Raw genomic sequence first — 20,131 nt, 5'->3', positions numbered from 1 at the left:
CACACACAGAGAGACACTTAAACACATGCAAACGCATACACACACACATGCACACACACACAGAGACACACATGCACACACACACACACACACACACACAGAAGGACAAGTAGACACAAAGTCCCAATCCTAACCAAGAAGATACTTATAACTGATATTTGTGGAAGAGAGAATCAATCACTAGATGCCAACCACATCCCAGGGCAAGCACATGTCCAGGAGTAGTTATTGAACACAGATAGTATGCTTTTTGTCTAAGCTTTTCTTTTTACATTAGCACTGAGTTCATTTCTACTGACCAGCTACTGCTAGGCATGGAGACTGCCCTTCAGTGTATTTTATACACCCAGTATAAAACACATTGTCCTTTTGCAAACAGTTATAAATTAGAAATAATTTCTGAGTCAGAGAAATTGATAGGGAATTGTGTCTACTTCCTCTTTCAGAACTGGGACTTCATATGGCATAGATGAGGGAAAGGCCTGTGCATGCTACTATAGTCTTTGTGGACTTGTGTGTGCATAGGTCCTACCCTGATTAGAAAGCCTTGTTTCCTTAGAAAATTCCTCCATTTCCTCTGATCCTTGTAGTCTCTCCACTTCCTCTTTAATGGTTCCCTGTGCCCTAAGGGGAGGGATTTGATGGTGACATCTCCTTTAGAACTGGGTGCTCCAAGGTCCCTTAGTCTCTGCACATTGTCCAGCTGTGGGTCTCTCCATCTGGTCCTATATACTGCAAAAGAAAGCATCTCAGAGGATGACTAAGCAAGACATTTGGAGTTATTTTATTACTACATCTCTTTAACATAACAATGATATTTGATTGTCCTCTAGGTCCAGTTTCAGATTTTACACTATACAAGCAGTATTGGGCATGGGGTCAATATCATGGAGTAAGCCTTATTCCCACACCTTTTATGCCGCTGTTACACTAGAGCCTCTTGCAGGCAGGTCACCATTGTATATCGAAGGTTTTGTAGCTAGGTTAGTGTTTACCTTTCTCCCCTGCTAATGTGCAGAGTACCTTTCAGTATCGTGAACCCAAGTCAGTAGGGGTGAGGGCTCTAGATAGGCACCAGCTCAATTTCTTCATCTTTGGTGAGTTGTGTAAATGTTGTCTACAGCAATAGGACCTTGCCAACATTTTGTGGAGAGCAACCAATAGCCTTGGCAATAGCCTGAGTTGTTTTCCATAGTGCCCTTTTCACCAACAAATCAATTACATGTAACCAATTCCTGCCACTGAAAGTTTTATTTGGTAGTTAAAGATATCTCACTGGGGCTTTGTCTCCCCATTATTTGGTAATTCCATTTATATGTCTTCCATATGTGGTTTTTTTGCATATATTTTGAGAGGCTTCTATTGCAGTAGGTTTCCATATGATCCTTCTAATGTCCCTTGGTTTTAGCATTTCTCTCTGTATTCCCACCTTACCACCTTCTCTCTCCCTCCTCATTTGATCCTCCACCACCAACATAGTCCCCACTATCAATACAGTCATATCCATCAATTCTATTTGCCTTTCCTAAGAAATCGTTCCTTCCCCCTATTCCGTTACTCTGTGCCTAACAAAGTTATGTGAATTTTAACCTGCTTATCAAATACTTGATAGCTAGCATCCACATATAAAGGAATGCTTACCATATTGTCTTCGGCAGTCTGATGACTCAAGATGATTTTTTTTCCTAGCTCCATCTACTGACCTGCAAATTTCATGATTTCACCTTTTAACAACTGCATGATGCTTCGCTGTGTCTTTTGACAGACATCTAGGCAATTTCTCATCTGAAAAGAGCAGCAACAAACATGATTGAATGAGTGTCTGTGAAGTAGGATATAACAACCTTTAGGTATATGACCCAGACTAGTATTGGTGGATCTTGAAGTAGATCTAGTGGTAGCTTTCAAGGAACCAACACACTGACTTCCATAGTGACTGTACAACTTTACACTCCCTCCAACAATGGATGAGCGTCCTCCGTACTCCACATTCTCTACAGCATGAGCTGTCACTTGTTGGATTGATCTTAGCCATTAGGAAAGGTATAAGATGTAATTTCAGAGTAGTTTAAACTTGTATTTATCTCATGGTTATGGATACTGAAGATTTCTTTGGTTTTTCAGCCATTTGTGTTTCAAATTGTTCTTTAGATTTCTTTGAAAAACGATGTTAGAATTTTGATGGGTATTGTATTAAATCTGTAGACTGCTTTTAATAGGATGGCCAATTTTACTATATTAATCCTACCAAGCCAGGCATGGAAGAGCTTTCCATCTTCTAATATTTTTCTTCAGTCTTATTCTTCAATGTCCTTAATGTTTTTTATTATACAAGTTTTTACTTGCTTAATTAAAGTTACCCAAAATATTTTTCGGGCTATGATGGAAGGGTTTTTTGTTTTGTTTTTTATTTTATTTGTAATTCATTTTTTACACTCCATATTCCATTCCCCACCCCTCGCCATCCACCCTCTGACTCCTCTACATCCCACACCTTCTCCCCACCCCACCCCATCTCCACGTGGATGGCTCAACCCCTCACCCCACCTGACCTCTAAACTCCCTGGGGCATTTAGAGGGACTCCAGTCTCTTGAGGGTTAGATGCTTCATCTCTGAATGAACACAGACCTGGAAGTCCTCTACTGTATGTGTGCTAAGGGACTCATATCAGCTGTTGTATGCTGTCTATTTGGTCAGTGTTTGAAAGAACTTGGGGTGCAGATTAATGAAGACTGCTGGTCCTCCTACAGAAGTCCTTCTCCTCAGCTTCTTTCTGCCTTCCCTAATTCAACAACAGGGGCCAGTTGCTTCTGTCCATTGGTTGACTTTTTCAGCTACTTGTTGGGTCCTTCAGAGGACAGTCATGATAGATCCATAGCCTTGTGAGCATTCCATAGCCTCAGTAATACTGTCAGGCCTTGGGACCTCCCCTTGAGCTGGATCCCACTTTGGGCCTGTTGCTGGACCTTCTTTTCCTTAGGCTCCAATCCATTTCCATTCCTGTAATTCTTTCAGACAGGAATAATTATGGGTCAGAGGAGTGACTGTGGGATGGCAACCCCATCCCTCACTTGATGTCCTGTCTTCCTGTTGGTGGTGGGCTCTATAACTTAACTCTCCCTACTGTCAGGCATTTCCTCAAAGGCCTCTCCCTATTAGTCCTTGGAGTCTCTCACCTCCCAGGTCTCTGGTACATTCTGGGGGTTCCCCCCAACCTATTCCTGAGGTTGCCTGTTTCCATTCTTTCCCTCACCCAATATCAGATCAGGTTCTCCTCTACTCCCTCACTGCTCCCCCACCCAGTCCATTTTCCCTCCCAAGACCTTCCCTCCCTCCCCACTTGTGATTGATTCCTTCTCTCTCCCAAGTAGCACTGAGGCATCCTCACTTGGGCACTTCAGCTTGTTGAGTCTTTTGAATTTTGTGGACTGTATCTTTGCAAGGTATTATTCCATGATTTCTTTCTCAGTTCATTTGTCATTTGTACATTAATTTTTTGTTAATTTTGTATTCTGATACTTTTCTGAAAACATTTATCAGCTGTAGAGATTTTTGTAGCATTTGTAGGGTCATTTATGTATACAATCAAGCCATCTACAAATAAATATACATTGATTTCTTTCCTATTTATATCCCCTTGCTCTCCATCCATTGTCTTCTTCAATAGTCTTACTGCTCTAATTAAGATTTCAAGTATTATATTTAATAGGTGTAGACAGAGTGGACAACTTTGTTTTGCTCCTGGGTTTAGTGGAAATGCTTCTATACATTTCTCTCCATTTAGGTTGACGTTGGCTGTAAGCTTACTACAAATAGCCTTTATTATGTCAAGGAATGTCCCTTTTATCCCTAGTCTTTCCAGAACTTTTTATTATGAAGAGATGTTGGATTTTGTCAAAGGCCTTTTATTTATCTAATGAAATGATCATGTGTCTTCTTTTTCTTCTACTCCTCCTCCTTCTCCTCCTCCTCCTCCTTCATCTCCTCCTCCTTCTTCTCCTTCTTCTTTCAGTCTGTTTATATGACAGATTACGTTTATCACTTTATATGTGTTGAAATGTTCCTGCATCTCTGGGATAAAGCTTACTTAATTATGGTGGATGATCTTTTTGATGTGTTCTTTGATTCCATTTGCAAGGTTTTTTTTTAATTTTTTGCATCCATATTCATAAGAGAAAATGTTCTGTAATTCTCTTTCTTTGTTGTGTCTTTGTGTGGTTTAGGTATCAGGGTAATTGTAGCCTTGTAAAAAGAATTCAGCAATGTTCCTTCTGTTTCTATTTTGTAGAATAATTTGTGGAATATTGGTGTTAATTCTTCTTTGAAAATCTGGTAGAATTCTGCACTGAATCCATCTGGCCCAGAGCTTTATATGGTTTGGAAACTTTTAATTACTGCTTCTATTTCCTTAGAGGTTCTAGGTTTGTTTAAATTGCTTACCTTATCTTGATTGCATTTCAACAGGTGGTAAATATTAAGAAATGTATCCATTTCTTTTAGGTTTTTCAATTTGGTGGAATAGGGATATTTAAGAATGTTATTTTGATTCTCTATAGTTCCTCGGTGTCTTTTTGTACACCATTCCCCGTTTAATGTCTATTTACTTAATTTGGATATTCTCTCTCTGTCTTCTTTTTAACTTGTCTACGGGTTTGAGGTCCTCCCTTTTCTGGAGTTGTTGCTCACCAAACTGAAAGGACAAAGGGAGCAGAAAAGAGTGGGTTGGGTGTGGACAGCCATGAGTACCAATGGATTAACTTCTGGCATCAGCTTCAGTGAGCCAACTCAACTTTATTTTTGTTGAAGAAGATCTATGTAGATCTTGGAGAGTGGATAGTGATTTCTAGGGTGAGCAAACTTACAGTTTAGGGTAGAGGCCTAGGAATGTTTCACTTACATGAAGAGGAATTCCAGAAACCTGACCTGTAGGTTCAGAGAAAGCTAAACCTGTAACATGACCACAGGCTACATGACTTTCCTTAGACATTTTTGAGGAGTTACAGGTAGAAAGGACTGATTGGTCATAACACAACCCTAATTATCATATAGCAGAAAGTGATAAGCAAGAAATTTTGTGCAAGTTAAGTCAGGCACCTGTACTTAGAGACACTCTCAAGATAAGAACAGACAGAAAAGAGGAAGCAGATGCTTGCAAGGATGTGGAAAAAGAGGAACACTCCTCCATTGCTGGTGGGATTGCAAGCTGGTACAACCACTCTGGAAATCAGTCTGATGATTCCTCAGAAAATTGGACATAGTATTACCAGAAGATGCAGCAATACCACTCCTGGGCATATGCCCAGAAGATGCTCCAACATATAATAAGGACACATGCTCCACTATGTTCATAACAGCCCTATTTATAATAGCCAGAAGCTGGAAAGAACCCAGATGTCCCTCAACAGAGGAATGGATACAGAAATTATGGTACATTTACACAATGGAGTACTACTCAGCTATTAAAAAGAATGAATTTATGAAATTCCTAGCCAAATGGATGGACCTGGAGGGCATCATCTTGAGTGAAGTAACACAATCACAAAAGAACTCACACAATATGTATTCATTGATAAGTGGATATTAGCCCAAAACTTAGGATACCCAAGATATGAGATACAATTTGATAAACGCATGAAACTCAAGAAGAATGAAGACCAAAGTGTGGACACTGTGCCCCTTCTTAGAATTGGGAACAAAACACCCAGGGAAGGAGTTACAGAGACAAAGTTCGTAGCTGTGATGAAAGGATGGACCATTTAGAGACTGCCGTATCCAGGGATCCATCCCATAAGCAGCTTCTAAACGCTGACACCATTGCATACACTAGCAAGATTTTGCTGAAAGGACCCAAATATAGCTGTCTCTTGTGAGACGATGCCGGGGCCTAGCAAACACAGGAGTGGATGTTCACAGTCAGCTATTGGATGTATCACAGGGCTCCCAATGGAGAAGCTAGAGAAAGTACCCAAGGAGCTAAAGGGATCTGCAACCCTATTGTTGGAACAACATGATGTACTAACCAGAACCCCGGAGCTCTTGTCTCTAGCTGCATATGTATCGAAAGATGGTCTAGTCGGCCATCAATGGAAAGAGAGGCCCATTGGACTTGCAAACTTTATATGCCCCAATATAGGGGAATGCCAGGGCCAAAAGAATGGGAATGGGTGGGTAGGGAAGTGGGGGGCGCTATGGGGGACTTTTGGGATAGCATTGGAAATGTAATTGAGGAAAATATGTAATAAAAATATTAAAAATTTAAAAAAAAAGAAAAAAAAAGAAAAAAAATTAACAATAAAAAAAAAAAAGTTACCAAGTATATGGCTGCCGTCTTCAAATCCCCAACTGAGTCTCCTCTTCTCCCTTCTTCAAGACTAACCAATGCGTTTGCCACAACCTAGTGAAGCTTTATGTCCAGGTCTCCTTGTGGTGCCATAAATCAAGTGCTACTCACCAAACGTTTCCCTTCCCTCGGGGAGTTTGCTTTCTCATAAATATGTCCACTTACAAAACTATCACAAATGGCTAAGTCAGTTTACATCACTTTGTAACAAGAATTCTAAAAGCCTGTTTTACCATTGATCACCTGATCCATGGAGTCATCAGGGAGACTGTTTCTGCTTTGAGCCACAGCTCCCATTGTTCAGAGATGTTATTAGGCTGTAGAAGTAAAACTTCAGGTCACACTACGGTGGAAGTCATCATCTTTTGTTTATTTCCTTAGCCTGAGGTTTCACTCTTTAACATCCATTTCCTCTCTTCTTGAGAACAATAATATTTGAAAATTTCTAACCTTTTGGGCAATGTCCTCCATTCTAGATTAATTTTAATCCATTTGTAAATAACACTTTCTCGTCATATTTAAAACAGTCAACCTCTTAAACTGAAGAGAAGTGATATGGTATGCTCACATTTTTAACTGGTAATGGTCATTTCTGAAATGAGAAATGAGGGAATGCCAGGCTGGTATCAGTCTCACTAAGATATCAGAGACCATCTTGGTGTGTTTTATCAGTTACAGTCATGCTGATTTATATAGACTCTGTGAACCATCTGGATGCATACTACATAAATGGTCAAATGTCCAGATTGTCCCAAACATCTTAATGAACCTCTAATAGATAGAAGCTGTGTGTATTTGCTGTTTACACTTCATGTAGCAAAGCTAGCATGGATTTGGTTCTGGTTGTTTTTTCTTTTTTTCTTCTTTTTTTTTTTTTCTGCATAGTGGTTTAATTCCCGAAATGTGTAAAATCCAAATCTGGCAGATCTAATTATATCTTAAACACACTAGTAACACTTACTATTTAAAGGAAATCTGTAGCAAATGTCTTTATAAAAAGAAGAAGCCCTTTGAAAAGCTGCTAACAACATAATTAATCAGTGTGATCTGTTTCCTTTGTAATTGTGGGAGCACATGCTTTTTTACTTGTGGTGTAACTATCTACTGTGCACCATAGTAATGAAGAATTGGAGATGACTTTGGCTATTTTCCACGTGACAGGATAGCCACAAACACATTAGCCAGGTCTTGAAATGTGAAAGGGTTTGCAAGTGAAATTGTATGGATCTCAGGTAGAATGAGATTCCATTATTCTTTGCATTAAACCTTCTGGTACTAATCATTGTAAGAGAAGATAACAGAGTGTAAGGATGAGAATCCATTCAAGGGTATAAATCATGTCATTTTAACAGAGTGACAGACTATGAGATGCCAAGCAACTGCACATGAAAAATGACTGATGCTTTCTGAGGTTCCTTGCGCCCTGTAATTTACTGAAGAACGCTCCCAGAATATCCCAATGAACACTGAAAACTGCAATTATTTTCCTGAGCTTTCCTTTCATCGAGGAAACTGAAAGTAAGCCTGATAATGATTCATGGAAACTAATGGCTCTCATCAATCTGCTGATGACTGAAAAGGCAGGAGTGGTTAAACACCTACACTGAACCATCACTGAGAGATAATAATATAGTAAGTAAGCCTCCCTGTGAAAGGCATTTCAGATACTAGAAGGAAGAGTTGTTGAGTTCAAGCAAAGGAGGCCATACCTGGAAGACTATTAAAAAAGAACTTCCAACATTGCTGATGGAAGTATTAATATCTAGCTAAAATACCTAGGCATTTTACAGAACTTATCTGATCTATAGCCCAGCAAACACTGTTAGCATTATCAATGAGCTCCCATAATAGATAGTCTATGCTAGCATTTCTCAACCTGTGACCCCTTTGGGATAACATTATGACTTATAATGGCAAAATTATAGTTTTGAAATAGCAACAAAATGATTTTATGGTTGAAGATCACCACAACATGATATACTGTATTAAAGGGTCACAGAATTAGGAAGGTTGAGAACCACTAATCCATGGAAATGGTTAACTCCGTTTAAGCTCCACAAAGGTAGATAGATGATAGATAGATAGATAGATAGATAGATAGATAGATAGATAGATAGATATGATAGCTAGATGATAGCTAGATGGTAGATAGATAGATAGATGATAAATAGATGACATGTGTGTAAAAATGATAAAGAAAACAAAGACATGTTTCAATAGTTTGTTTATGTTATGTCTAGAGCGCTCTACTGAGAATGTAGCATTTTATCAGAGAGTTAAATGGAGCAAGTGGAAAGCTATACAGCAATATTGGAAGAAAGACCATTCTGGACAGAGGGAGTTTGAAGCATAAAGGACCCAGGCAGGAGTACATTCACTGAGACAAGAGAACAAAACAAGGTGGAGACAAAGATGTACCTGGTCCCTTCTGGAACGGTACATTTCTTGAGAGTTGAATGCAGAGCTGAGTTGGGAACACTTAATACTATGGTACTTGCATGCAAATTACAGTAGATATTTAGTCAAAGATGACCAAATTTTAAATGTATGCTGAAATTATCACAGTTTCATGAATATGACTCAAGATGTAGGATTTGCCTAAGAATGAACTGAGCCTGGGAGTCATGGAATGTAAACTATTTTAAAAACCTTTGAAGGCATTCAGTGGAAAATAGTGTTGACCTAAACTCAATGGCAGAGTGTAGACCCAAGGGAATGAGTGCTCTGAAGATGTCACAATAAAATGCCAAGTCTTGTATAATTGGTTCTCTTTTTTTTCCCCCATAAAGTCTGTAACGTATTTCTTCTTCAGACCTGGGGTATCCTACCCCTTTGGTTACTACACAGCTTTCAGTGGCTTGTCTGCTGCCTAATGCTTATTTATCTGTGGTTCGTTGCTTATTAGCTTTCTAGTTTGGACCTACCATCTTTCTATGGAACCGACTTTAGATTTCCCAGGTGTCCTTTGATCCTGTGGATTTCTACAGATAGTTGTGTATTTTCCTGGTTCCTACCTATTAATCTCCCTCCTAACTTCTCCAGGTCCTGTAACTTAACTGACTAATGTTGTAATTCTAACATATTTTAAGCATCTCCTATATGCCAACTTCTGTGCTGGGTTGAGAAATCCCAAATATATTTAAGACAGTGCAGTAGTGTGAAAGAATTACTATCCATATCTTGTTAGTATGCACAGTAACTCTTGCTCCAGAAAAAAATTATAGACAATAAATGATAAAATATAGGCAATGAGATTATCTTTTAAAATCCCCATTATATGCAAATCTACATGAGGAAATATTTATGTCTCATCATCTTCTCTTCAAAAGATCACACTGAAACCATGGAAAACCATTTTCAATCTAATATTAGTAACCATGCTAGTATATTGGATTTTGGTGTGATGCTATATAAAATCAAAGTGTAAACAATCTAATGAACAAAATCTCACCTTTCTCCATGTCAGAATTTCAGTGAAGGTGAGGAGCCATAACAAGCAGATGCAAAGTAGATTAGAGAAAAAAATCTTGGCAAACAACATTAGTCTAGATTCAATGAAAACAGTGCAGACCTGACTTCCTCTACGTTTGTAAATCACAGTGAAACCAGAAAGCCTTCCTGGAAAATGGAGAAAAAAAAAGATACCCTAAGAATGTCCCAAGCCCGAATCTTGACTGTCCTGTGACTATTCAGGATGGCAACATCTCAATGACCTGGGAAAACTTGCATATCCCTCCTGGGAAAAGAGCCTTAGCAAAGAATTGGAAATTCTAGATGGTGACATCCTTTGGAAGAGACTGTGGGGTGAAAAGTATAAGCACTACCCCTAATGCTACAAAGTAGGAGGGAGGACTCACTCTGATTTTCATTCCCAAAACCTGCTCTGCCAAACATAATTTGAAAATAAGCTATAATCAAGTACAAATCAACATCCAATGTAACCTTAAGCAAAAGAGGCACTCTAACATAAACTAGTGGGTCTCCATTTAAAAGTTCTACTTCTAAGAGTCCCCTTCTTATATATGAGTTTTAATAGCATGTGTATATGTATATGTACACACATATACATAATAATAACATGTATGTATGTTATATATGCATACAGTATATGACACATTTTCATTATCCAATCATAATCTGGACATCTAGGCTGATTCTAATTCCTAGCTATGGTGCATAGAGCAGCAATAAACACAGATGTGCAAGGATCACTGTAGTAGGATATAGAGTCTCCAGGGTACATGCCCAGAAGTGGTCATGCAGTAGTTCATTTTTCAGGTTTTTGATAGTCCTGCATATTGATTTTCATTGCAGGTTCACCAGTTTATACTACCACCTACAGTCAATAAGGGTTCCTCTTTCCCCTGCCAGTATTTGTTATCCTACATTTTCTTGGTGACATCCATTTTGATGGGTTGAGGTGTGATCTTATCGCGGTTTTAATTTTTTTTTTTATCTCCATGATGGATGAAGAGATTGAGCACCCCTAAAACTATTTATTAGTTGCTTGTATTTCTTCTCTTGAGAACAATTTGTTCCATTCTGCAGCCCACTTTTACTGGGTTGCTTTCTTTCTGTTTAGTTTCTTTTTAGTTCTTTGGGTATTCTTATGTATTAATGCTCTCTCAGATAGATAGCTGGAAAAGAAAAATCCAATCTCTAGTCTGTTGTCACTTAATTAACTGCTTACCTTGTTGTACAGATGCTTTTAATTTCATGAAGTACAACTTATCTATCAGTTTGGAAATTATTTCCTGAAAGACTGGAGTCATATTCAATAATTTGTTATGTATGTCCATATCATAAATTATTTTTCCAACTTTTTCCTGTATCAGGTTCAAACTTCCAAGTCTTATGGTGAGGTATTTGATCCACTTGCTATTTGTGTGTGTGTGTGTGTGTGTGTAGAGTGAGATACAAAGATCTCAATTTTTTTCTTCTACCCAAATTTGTTTTAAATGGTCTTTTTTTCTCCAATAAGTAATTATTGGCATCTTTGTCAAATCTCAGATGACAATAGCTGCACAGACTTAGATCTGGGTCTTCTATTCTGCTCCACTGAGATAAATGACTGTTGTCAGGACCATGTTGGGTTTTGGTTTTTTTGAGGCAGCGTCTCTCAGCTAACCTGTAGCTCATCAAATTTGCTAGTGTAGCTAGCAAGCGAACACTGGAGAACCAGCTAACTTCCTGATTCAGTTCTGAGATTACACATGTGAACTACCATGCCTAGCTTTTTCCTTGTTTAACATGGATTTTGGGGTTTGAACTCAGGTCCTCATGCTGTACAGCAAGGCACTTTATCACATGAGGTATCTATCTCCCCTGCCCCACCTTTGGTAGTTCTTAAAGCCATTTTCCTAGTTAAACCATGTGGAGAGTCTGCAATATTAGCAAATAGTATACCTATCAACTGTCTTTGTCAAGGTTCTGTTGCTGTGAAGAGACACCATGAAAATAGCAGCTCTTATAAAGGGAAACATTTCATTGGTGTTGGCTTAACAATTCAGAGGTTTCGTCCGTTATCATCCTGGCAGGAAGCATGGCAGCAAACAGGCAGACATGGTGCTGCAGAGGTAACAGAGAGTTCTATGTCCTGATCAGCAGGGAGCAGGAAAAGCGAATGAGCCACTGGGCCTGGGTTGAGCTCCAGATATGTCAGAGCCCACCTACAGTGATACACTCCACCAAGAAAGCCACACTTACTCCAATAAAGTCACAAATCCTAATCCTTTACTTACTCCAATAAAGTCACAAATCCTAATCCTTTCAAATATTGCTACTCTATGAACCCATAAGGCCAATTTTCTTTCAAACCACCATACCATCTTACAACAGTTGTGAGTAAGAAAATGGTGTCAATGTAGCACAGAAATTAGGGGTGATTTTGTTCTCAAATTATAAATTGACCATAAAGTACCTGCCCTACCCAAATGCAATGCTATTTTTACCTACTACTTGATTTTGGATACTTGCTCAATCCTGGAAGTTCCTCATAATGTGACCCTCTATAGCCACTGTACAGAAGTCATGAACACTAAAAGACAAACTGGCATTATTCAACCTTTGTGTCAATCAAATACCCATCTTTCTACTTGTGACTTAAGATGGAAGACTCTGCAGCACCATCACTTGGTAGCCTGCCTCCTTCCGGATGGGCAATTCCATTAAACTCCCTTCATCTTGACTTAAGTGATGCCACATTTGAAAGTAAGAGTTTAGATGTATCTTCTTTAAAAATATCCTGGTGCTTTTCTTGCCATGGATAAAATATATAACTACATATTTTATGTGATATGTGATGGCGATAGAGTACAAATCCAAACATAGCTTTTAAAAGTTCATGTGCCTTTTGCTGGAGTTCTGGCTTCAGAGTTCGGTCCATTTGGAATGCTTTACTGTGGTTTTGTTTTTATCACCGTCCTGTTCTTTTGACTGCAAAATTTTACCTACCAGGCTTTTCAACTATGCATATAGCTGTGTGTTACTCTTCTTAATTCGCATACACACATTGGTCCTGCTTCATTTTGATTATTCATAATGAAAAAAAAAGCAATGAAAAATTGTGATGCCATCCTTATGTCAAATATAAAGGAGATGAGATCATGCTTTAAATTACTATTAATCTTTATTAAATTTGTGTACATTTCCTATCATCAGGCTGTGCTTAAGTTTTCACATGAACCAATTTATCAAAATTGATATACATATGTGTGTGTGTGTGTGTGTGTGTGTGTGTGTATGTATGTAACAGTAATAGTCAAAGAAAAGAGGCTATCAATTTGAGAGTAGGGATTCATGGGAGGGATTAGAGGGAGAAAAGAAAAAGTGATGTAATTTTGTTCTCATCAAAAATGTATTAAAAATAAAATTAGTATTTTGAATTAGTCTAAATTTTAATGAAGGGGAAATTTGTACAATTAGATTAAAAATACACTACACAGTAAATAAAATTCTATATGCCCATTTGTTATAATTTTATTCAGTCATAAAAGATAATCATGTCATTTGAGGAAAATGAATAGAACTGTAAATCATCATGTCAAGCAAAATAAGAAACTAAGACATAATATGCCACATGCTTCCTCTTATAAGCAGAATCTAGATACATAGTTTTCATACATATATGCTACATGAGAGTTTATCTTTCTACACTGTTACAAACACTGTATACATTATCAAACATTATCTTTTCATATGACTAGAAGATATGTGCAAAATAGCAATAAATTAAACCAACTTTACAATTCTGCATTTTTTTTCCTTTCATGTCAAGACTCAAGATGCTATCCTGGGTATCTACAAGTAATACTCTTATTCTTGTGTAAGTGTTACTATGATTATGTTCTTATACCGTTTGTTTGGATCATACTTTGTCTCTCATTCTTCATGCCCAAAAGATCTGCCCTGACAGTTTAACTGCTGTCTTACCAGAAGATAGCATGTGATGAACTGTAGCAATAACTCTATCATTCGGTATTATAAAAGACATGAAGAGTAGAAAGATGACTATTGAGCGAAACTAAAATAAATACTGGGCGTGGTTGTGACCACAGTGCATAATACATTCATGTGAAGATGGCATCATGAATCGCATAATTTTTTGCAGTTTTGTTTGTTTTAAAGTTTTATTTTGTTTTATTTCTTCCAGCCAGGGCTTCTCTGCATAGCCCTGCCAATCGTGGAACTCACTATGTAGACCAAAGTGGACTTGAACTCACAGGTCTACTGGCCTCTGCCTTCTGAATGGTGGGATTGAAAATGTGTGCCACCACTGCCTGGCTGGTAATTTTTAAAAAAGAAACATATGTGGGCATCATGACTTATACCTGTAATCCAAACAACTTAAAAGGCCAAGGCAAAAGATTTGTTTATCCCAGACTCTGGAGGTCACGATGACAAACAGGAGGTATCATTCCCAATCTTTAAAAATATATATACATTATCAAAGTTAGTAAGGAGATATAAAGCTTTATTATAATCCAAATAGATTATGCCTTTTACTTGAAATATATTAAGGGGCTAGAGACATGGTTCAAAAGTTAAGAATCATTCCTCTTCTAGTGGACTCGAGTTTATTTCCCAGTACCCACATGGCAGCTCACAACCATCAGTAAGAGAAGAATCTGATGCCCTTTTCTGGCTTTTTCAGGTACTATACACACACATGGTGCACAGACATAACATTCAGGTAATGCCCATACACACAAAAAAACTCAACAAAATCTCAAAAATATATAAAACTGATATAATGGTCTTAAGTCTTCTTTTACAATTCAACCCTGAGTATCTTAAGATCTATTTAGAGGATAGTTTGTCTTCTCCTGTTTTTAACCTGAAGTAAAATTCCAAATAACCTCCAGAATTATAAGACTTCAATCTTCCACTTGCCAAATCCAGTCTTCCAATGGCCATGCCTTTCCTACTCCTCTGAGCTAATTCTGTACCACTTTGCCCTGGAAGCCCAAGTAGTACTGGTTAGTTTATTATACACATGAGCACAAACAAACATATTCTCATTCTCAGGCTAATCCAGCAATAGTAAGTCATTCATTTCCTTGCATGTTACGTGCCTACGTGCCTTTAAATGACCATATCCCAATATAAAGCCCTGTTTCACCACAATATTTTGCCACCTGGGCAATTCCTGTTCATTTCTAAATTCTTAACTCCTAGCTTCTCTTCTCAAAACATTTCTCCAACTCTGTAAGAGTTGCTATGCTTCTCAGCATAGTTCAGAGTGGTCCGTAGCCATAGATGACCTACAACAGTGGGTGGTTTGCTCCCATGCATGCTTTGCTCCTACTCAGCCTGCAAGCGAGGTAAGAATAGGGACTCTATGTAACAGTCTATATATACCCTAGTGTATATATACCACAGCGACTTGTTTGTAGAGGGTGCACAGTAAATGTGTGAAAAGGAAATGTTCTGACCATTCAATCTGAAAACAAATCAGTATGTACCTCTACTTTGTCTGTATGGCATTTGTCACCGTTTGCTTTTTTTCTTGCTATTTTGTCATTGCTTCTCAATATTGATTTCTGACATCTGGGGTGTAAGCTTCCCAAGAGTGTATCTTTGTTTTATTTATAGCTTTAGTCTTTGTTCAGAACAAAGTAAGTACTCTATGGCTGGAACAAAAGAAATTTGAGATAAACCTTTCAACTACATGAAATGGATGACTAGATCCAGGGTTTGCTTTCCTGTCCTAGTGTCAAGCTTTTAAATAAATTACTATACGAGCTCAGTTCTTCCTGAACACATTAAAATATGCTGGTTCCAAATAATCTTGTAATGTAAACACTATTAAATTCCAAAACAGATTTTCACTAATTTTGGAAGGACAAAAAGGCAAAATAATTGAGTATTATAAGTATAACTGAGTATTATAGAGTATAGCTTTCAAGATATAAAATAAAATGATTCTTTGTTAATTTTTGCTCCTTTCAACTCATTTTCAGTTTTCACTTTCTTTTGAGGTCTACGTCACTTCTGAATCTTAGGTACTCATGTATTTACATTATTTTCACTACTAGTATCATCAAATATCAAAACTTCATTAACCCTGAAGAATAATGGTATGATATGTGTCTGAAGCCACCGGTAAAAATGAATAGTTTCAGATTAAATATTAATATAATTTAAAGTCATTTAGCAATGAGAGTCATTCAGTAATGATATCTGGGGGAGGGGCAAGGAGAGAGTCCCAAATAGCATCCTATAATACCATTTGAGATCAACAGAACCTAAAGAAACTAAGATAAGTTCATTACTGCTCCTCTCTCTGATCTCATGGCGATTTGATTGGGTTTAACACACACCTTTTTAGGCATGCATTTGACTTTTCTTGAGTTTCTACTCCAGTCTAGATGCAGTGTTCTATTTCACCCTTGATTTTATTCAGGACTGATTTCATTAAATGAGAGAGCTAAAAGTAAGTGGAATTAGAAGTTCCATGATTCACAAAGATGATGGGATAAAAAGGGAACCTGATTAAAACAGAGGAAATTATTCAGTCTCTACTAGGGGATTGGAAAAAAGTCCACAGGTGATGGTGACATTTAAACTAGACCGACAAGACAAAAGTTGTCGTTAGGCTGACGAAGTTCTAGGGAAGTGGTGGTTGAACAAAAGAACCTCAGAGGAATGTTGTAATGGGGCTTTGAACTTAGTTGTTTAAGTAGAGTAGTTCCTCTTTTTCTGTGGCTTTTATTATTTGTGCTCAATTGCGTTCTGAAACTGTGGGATATGCTTCCTGCCTTTTAGAGCGCATACCATTCTGCGTTTATGATAAAACCTCCCCCTGTCCCACTGACCCATCTGGGCCATGAGTCACCCACTTGTCCACAGGTATCTGCTCTGGGTGTGCTACCCTCTCATTGGTAATTTTGTATCCCTCTTTAGTGAAGATCCATTACCATGGTATTATAGGACTTTTAGTCAGTTAACCCCTATTTTGTATAACTGTGTCCCTAAAACAAAAGAATAATGTTGCAGGAAATGAGTATATGTCAAGAAGAAACTGTGAAGTACTTCCCATAACTGAAAGGGTGAACATTCCCAATTTAATAAGAAAAGAAAGATTATATGTTGCGCTCATTATACCATTCATTATAATTCATCCTTTCTGAAAATAGAAACGCACACTGAAAGTAGAGAGAAAAGTAATTACAGAATAAGACATTTTTTAAAAGGAGGCTGGGGCTGGAGGATAGCCCAGCAGTTAAGAGCACTGGCTACTCTTCCAAACCTGGGTTTGATCTCCGTACCCACATGGCAGCTCACAACTGTCTGTAACTCCTGTTCCATGTGATCCAGTGCAATATTCTGGCCTCTGCAGGTACCATGAAAATACATGGTACACACACAGACATGTAGGCACAACATCCATTTACATAAAATAATGGTTTTTTAATTAAAGAGGGTAGAAGACCGAATCATATTTCTGTAACTACTATCACAGAACATTGTTATAATTTCTTATTAATTTTTAATTTTATTGTGTTTAATTTATAAATTTATCTTTAACTTAGGGCTGTGGATACAAAAACCTAGTTTACAGAAGACTTGGTGCTATCTGAAGTTTTAGGCATCACCTAGGAGACTTAGAAGGTCTTCCCCTTGGAGAAGACTTTGGGGTTTGTACTGGCAATGACAGACATCAACAGGAGCTCTTTTTTTTTTAACTGAAAAGGTCTTTAACTTTTTTATAGATATTTACATTTAAAATGTTATCCCCTTTCCTAGTTTCCCCTCTGAAAATCCCCTATCCCCTCCCCCATCCTCCTGCTCCCCAACCCACCCACTCCCATTCCTGGTCCTGGCATTCCCCTATACTGGGGCATAGAGCCTTCACAGAACCTCTTAAAGTCGTATCATAAGCTGATCAAATTTTACTTTGAGTGTGATAACTCTGACTCTATTCTGGAGGAAAGATGAAATGGCAAAGGACCTCAGGAAGGCAGACTTGTAAGAAGGTTGCTTCAATGCCCAGGGTTGTGTGCAAAGCATCTTAAGTAAGGCAAAGAAAATAGAGGGGAAAGGGCAAAATCATCAGACTGCTCTGAGGCCAAGCCAGTAAGTGAGGTCTTTGAGATGAGAGGCCAGAAGTGAGCATCTCAGTCCTTACAACCTGATAAGATTGAGAGCATAGGGCAAGTTCAGAAACTCATTTTCTGACATCTCTCCTATTACACATAGCCTTAACACATTAGATTTTAAACCTAGAATATGATTTAACACCTACTTTGTCTTTACTATTCCTGACACTGGATGTTCTAGAATATCAGCTTCTACACAGCCCTCATCCAAAATCTCGGTCCTGCGTGGCAGAAACAATGTTGGGAATGGACCCTTTTTCCTTTGAAGGAGTTATGGTTGGTTCCTTTTCTGAAGACTCACTGAAAGTAGTATTTTTAAAACCAAATTTGTATAGCTTGGTGAAACTTGTTTTCTCTAAGTCAAGATCCAAAGCCATGAAAATTTACAGGAAGTTACATGCACTTCTGCCTACCCATTTTCTTGCAGAAACAAGAGATGGAATGATTCAGAAAAAGGAACCCAAAAGGCTGAGTCACTTTATCTACATAAATATGCAACTCATGTGGGATTGGAGGCTTTGCAGCAATCTAGCATTGACCTTCAGAAGAGTCATTTTTCCTTCTGACAATACTCTAAGCTACAGTGGGTAACATCCTGCCCTCTGTAGAACCACTCAACTAAGCTGTTGTGAACTAGTTAAACTAGGTCTATCTACCTGCGCAACTGATACCACTGCAGTAATGCAGTCATTGCCCCAAGAAACTGCCTCCTGAAGACAGAATGATCAGATAACAGTTATCAGAGAAGTGAATGGAAGAAAGGTCTTGCTTCATCCGATGCTTATGAACCCCCTTGCAATGCCATGAGGTGATTGATTGCTAGAGATAAAAATAAAGGTTTGGGATTTCAGACTAGGGCAGAAAGGCAAAAGAGCATGGTTCTATAAAGTCTCCAAGAAGAAACAAATCTCTGAGATGAGGGAGTTGACCCCTCTTGACTCAGTAACAAGTAATACAGGGATGAATAACTTTTTCATGTAATTTAACTGTAGTCAGAACCAGAATTCATTTTTAACTCTATCAACTACCCAACTTTCAAAACCTTATATGATCAAAAAAATTTTATTGGATATTTTATTTATTTACATTTCAAATGTTATTCCCTTTCCTGGTTTCCCATCCGGAAACCCCCTATCCCATCCCCCATACTCCCCTCCCCTGCTTCTATGAGGGTTCTCCCCAACCCATCTACCACTCCCACCCCCGCCTGGCATTCCCTACGCTAGGGCATCTAGCCTTCACAGGACCAAGGGACTCTGATGCCCAAAAAGGCCATCATCTGCTACATATGCAGCTGGAGCCATAGGTCCCTCAATGTGTATTCTTAGGTTGGTGGTTTAGTTCCTGGGAGCTCTGTGGGGTCTGGTCTGTTAATATTATTGTTATTCCTATGGGGTTGCACACTCCTTCAGCTCCTTCAATCCTTTCTCCAGTTCCTCCATTGGGGACCCCGTGCTCAGTCTAATGGCTGGCTGTGAGCATCCACCTCTGTACTTGTCAGGCTCTAGCAGAGCCTCTCAGGAGACAGCTATATCAGGCTCCTGTCAGCAAGCACTTCTTGGCATCCAAAATATTGTCTGGGCTTGGCTTCTGTATATGGGATGGATCCCCAGGTGGGACAGTCTCTGGATGGCCTTTCCTTCAGTCTCTGCTCCATACTTTGTCTGCATATTTGCTCCCTTGAGTATTTTGTTTCCCCTTCTAAGAAGGACTGAAGCATCTACACTTTGGTCTTCCTTCTTCTTGAGCTTCATGTAGTCTGTGAATTGTATCTTGGGTATTCCGAGCTTTTGGGCTACTTATCAGTGAGTACATACCATGTGTGCTCTTTTGTGACTGAGTTACCTTACTCAGGATGATACTTTCTAGAAAGTATCAAAAAAAAAGAAATTAACCACTGTGGTGATAAGCCACTCAGCATCACTCAGCATTTCAAATGAGATAGGACTTTATTCACTTGGATTTACTTTCCAACAAATCAAAGAGCTTATGTGAATCAGGTCCCAGCTGGTGAGTGGTGAGTATGCTCTATGCAGTATCTCTGCTCATGGGGCCCTTTCCCACAGCATAGTTTTCTTGAAACCTTCCTCAACAAATAACAATTTCAACAATGATATTAATTATATGCCACTTAATACCTTGAAAAATGCTTAAATGTTTCACTGAGATACAGCTATTTTTACTTGATCT

General features: G+C 38.4%; 1 protein-coding gene across 2 annotated transcripts in view; it reads left to right on the top strand.

Annotated features, from left to right (window-relative positions):
- Positions 1 to 20,131, top strand: part of Kcnq5 (potassium voltage-gated channel subfamily Q member 5) — a 611,319-nt gene that overhangs the window by 410,943 nt on the left and 180,245 nt on the right. The window contains exon 1 of one of the 2 annotated variants that reach the window (XM_085835940.1): positions 13,617 to 13,665. The exons of the other annotated variant lie outside the window; for it this stretch is intronic. The gene's annotated coding sequence lies outside the window, so the exon portion shown is untranslated. Of the gene's footprint in view, positions 1 to 13,616; positions 13,666 to 20,131 lie in introns of those variants that run through there. 2 annotated transcript variants of the gene reach the window in all.

The sequence above is a fragment of the Mus caroli genome, unplaced genomic scaffold (assembly GCF_978045245.1).
Source record: "Mus caroli unplaced genomic scaffold, Mus_caroli_1 scaffold_1, whole genome shotgun sequence".
NCBI lineage: Eukaryota > Metazoa > Chordata > Mammalia > Rodentia > Muridae > Mus > Mus caroli.
This window is presented reverse-complemented; position numbering and strand designations above follow the sequence as displayed.